Below are 4,055 nucleotides of genomic sequence, written 5' to 3'. Positions count from 1 at the left end.
CGAGAAAAATGCTTTATAAATACAGACCATTACAAACTCTGCTGATTTTATTTGATGGTAACGAGTAACAAAGATAGAGGAAATGTAGAGGAGTAAAAGTACACAATTTATTTTGGAAAGGTAGTAAAAGTTAAAGTAAACGTTACTAGAAATATAAATGACAAAGTACAGTTACATGAAATTCATACTTAAGTACAGTAACAAAGTGTCACTACACCATCTTTCCAAAATAACCAGAAGTCCCAGCCTGTTGAAGACTGCATGTGAAATGAAGGTGCTCTGCTTTTTGCTCATTTCTCTTCTCCTCACAATGAAACACAAAGCTGTTTGTGAGTGGACTGCTTCTCAGCTGCTTTTCTGAAGGCAGAGAGGGCACCGCAGTGAACAACGGGAACCGGCGTTCAACCCCCCAGGCACAACAGGAAGTGCTGTGGGGTTGCTATGCAGCTCTGCTCTCCAACCACAAGAACTCTGGGTTCCCTGTTAACAAATGATGTGTGGCGAGGGCAGTATGGCAAACCATTTGAGCAGGCACTCCAGAAGCTCTACAGTAAGAATAGATCAAGGCCGGTATGAATGAGAGAATGAGAGGGAGTGTTAGTTTGTCCTTGGATGCAAAGCGGTGTCGGGTTCATGGCCTCGTCTCCTTCCTCATTCCTCCTTTTATGTTTCCTTTCTGCCATTCTTAAGTTTTTCAGTCTCTTGTTTCCTTTCTCCTTCCTTCCCTAGGTCCTCAATTCAAACTTTTACTCTATAGCCTCACTCTCTTGTTCGACCCCCCCTTCCCTTCCTTCCAACCTCCTGCCACCATCATTGTTTTTTTTCGTTGTTCCTATGTCTTGTCCTTACCGCTTATGAAACAGCAAATCATGTGATATGACAAATAATATTTTGATCGATATATTGCAAATTTTACATCGTCTGTATTGTTTGCGGACTTATAATGGCCCATATTGATGTTGACTGTAACCTTTGACTGCTTCAACGATACCATCTCATGAAACAGCACGACAGTGGTGCGGCAGCACAGAACTTATTTTATCTTTTATTTGACTTCATCAATTATGATGAAAAAAACTGTCAGGTGGATAAAGGATAATCCAAATGAGCAAGCATTTGTCTCTTGTTCCCTCCAGTAAGGTCATCTGTCATTCTCCATTTGCCCACTAGATGTCCCCAGACTTATTTTCTTGTCTCCATATCCATTTGCTCACCTGTTTTCCACTCTCATCCCCTGTCCATATGTCTTTACTTTTACCAGCCAGGTTCCCCCACTCAATGCCAGATGGTCTGTGGTCTGGTCTCACGGTGTATCCCATCATGCCTGCCACCATCAGGTATAATTCTTGTCATTCACTATATTTAAGTTACTGTACTGAACCTGCTTGTGTCTGTGCTGCCACATCTTTTTCTCTCTGAGATGAGAAGACACTTCTTATCAACTCATAAATCCTTTAGTTCAGTGTCAAGTGCAGCCGCCAAACACCTGCATCCTCCTCTTCCTCTTCCCCTTTTCATTTTCTCATTATTCTCCACTAATTTCTTCCTAGTACTGCTCTGCCTTCTGGTGTGTCCATGTTGTCCTCCTCACACACATCTCTTCCTCCTTTAGCCTCTGTTCTGGGATGTTGTGATGTTTTTTGTTTACAGCACAACTCCTCCTCTTATGCCACCACAGTATTTTGGCTGTTCCTCCATCCATCTCCTCCTCTTCCTCGCACCCTCCATCACACTGAAGCCAATGTTTCAGCTTGCCTTCCTGTCGCCAACAAAGCAACTCCTCTCTTTGTAGGGGCCTCCTTTAGGACAAGGAGGCCAGCCTCCAAGTTAATTGTGCATTCGTTAGCATTCGCCTGCCGCAACTTTGCACCTTAACTCTTTAAGCTGTAGATGAAGTGGTGTGTGTGTGTTTATTTTATTCTTTTCAGTTTGTGGTTGTAGACACCTCATTATCGGAGAAATAGAAGGTTGCTGTTTTTCAGCATTCTCCTCCATGCAGGTTTTACCTGGTGCTGTGTGGGGTCTTTTCAGTGGGATTAAACTCAGTGGTAAGTCAGCATTGCTACGATCTGGACTGCAGACAGGCCAGTCAAACGCATGCATGCTATGTAAATGAAGCCCCACTATTGTAACTCCTGCAGAATGAGGCCTGGCACTGTCCGGCTGAAACAGCTATGGAGCTATCTTGAGCATATGTATCTTTTATTCCAATAGAAGCCTCTGCATCAGTGGTGCCATACCCAGATCAACCATGACACGGGCACTGATGCACCTCCTTACACCTTTCAGCACACTGAATCTGACATCCGTCTTTCCCCCAAAACAAGCTGAAATATGGAGAACATGTTTCCACTCTCACTTTATCTCAGATGAGTTCGGGGCAGCGGACTTACTACAAGACCTACATTTTTTTGCAATCTTAAGCTGAGAAACATTGTCTTTGGTGAACCACAACACACCATTGCTTGCAAGTCTAATCCTAAATACAATGAGGTTTAGCAATGAAAACGCAAACAAATTACAGATGACCAAATGACAGAACTATCTTCACAGAGAAGACCAGATGAAGACAACCAAATGGCAAGAACTGGACAACATCGCTGAATCTACTGCATCTTCAATACTTTCTCTTACTTTTTTCTTACTCCTCTCGTTCATTTCTGCATCTTCTCTCCTCATCACATTATGTAATGGTAACTTGGTGCTAATTTGTGATATTAGAGTACAAGAATCTTTCATTTCCGTGCTTCTCTTGCAGTGCTCTCTTCTGTGGTTGGGGAGCACAGCTGCTAAGATACAGACACGAGGTGCAGATACAAGCAGCAGACACTAAGCTGGGATGCAATACATTGTGTAGGCATCAAGTTAAAAGGTAAAACAAAGCAATTTCTGGGTAAAGCAAAAATACATTCCTCTAAAGTGAGGGAATTCAGTGTACGATTGAGCCAACATGTTCACTTTTTGTCAATATTTGAGAGTAATTTTGACATCTAATGCATATACGATATCATGCCCATTTTAACCAGGGCACAACGAAAACAGGCATTTAACCATATATGGATCAAGATACTTCTGAGTCCCAAAGGACAGCTAGATCCACGACCTTTCGGCGTCCTTAAAAACAAGCGTAGTTTTCACTTTCATCTCCCTAAACTGTTTCTTAGTACCGTATATGTTAAAGCATATCGAATTTACAGGGGAAATAATACTCATCTTCAGTGAATGTGAGTGTGTTCTCACTGACAAAAATACCCAGGAAGCCATCACAGAAAACAAATGCACTGGAGAGGAAATAATTAATCATTCTTTGTGTAATGCCCTCACGACACTGGCCCATTTATACCCATCTAACTAATTGGTATGAGTGTGAAGTAGAGAGCACATGACAACTCCCGGGCTGGACATGAAGCAAAATTCTAGACTGATAAATCCAAGACCAATGCGCCACATCCACATTAGGTTGGCACAAGAGCAAGGACTGCAGCGAAATATTGATTATCCACTAAATCCATTACAGTGAATACATTACTAATATGAAGTGTAACGTTAGCCCCAGCTCTCTCCCAAACCACGCACTCCATTCTAATGTCAGTGACACTGGACACATCCATCAAAACAAAAATAGAAAGCTCTTTAGAAGAGGAGAGCTTCTTCGGCTTTTATTAGATACATTTTGGAGATCAAATCTTTTTTTTTCTGCAAAGTACAGAGTCGTGCCTTCTCACCACACTGAAAGTACACAAGACATTATAACTTGGCATGCAGCATATATTTATCTTTGGACTTAAAATTAGCAATAATGAAGTAACGTCCCATCTGCTAATATCCAGGCAAATGCAGCCTCCGCTGTGACACTTTTACAATATGTGTGTGATGCTGTTTTGGAAATACATGCTTTGTGATTGAGGTATGCAAATAGAAAACAGCTTGACAACTTATCAGCTGTTTTCAGTGACAGGGATTCTAAGGGTAAATCTGCTTAAGTTTTTCCAGTTTTGTATCCACATGGAACCAGTGTTAAGGGAGCCCTAAATGCTGTGTTTGAAAAAAGGGTC

At 41.8% G+C, this 4,055-nt stretch overlaps 1 long non-coding RNA gene across 1 annotated transcript; it reads left to right on the top strand.

Annotated features, from left to right (window-relative positions):
* Nucleotides 1-469: 469 nt before the first annotated feature.
* LOC122772144 lies at nucleotides 470-2,686 on the top strand. The gene is made up of 3 exons (XR_006360748.1): nucleotides 470-550; nucleotides 1,262-1,337; nucleotides 2,215-2,686. It is a non-coding gene; the product is annotated as an uncharacterized LOC122772144 (long non-coding RNA).
* Nucleotides 2,687-4,055: the final 1,369 nt, after the last annotated feature.

This window comes from Solea senegalensis, linkage group LG7, assembly GCF_019176455.1.
Source record: "Solea senegalensis isolate Sse05_10M linkage group LG7, IFAPA_SoseM_1, whole genome shotgun sequence".
Lineage (NCBI taxonomy): Eukaryota > Metazoa > Chordata > Actinopteri > Pleuronectiformes > Soleidae > Solea > Solea senegalensis.
This window is presented reverse-complemented; position numbering and strand designations above follow the sequence as displayed.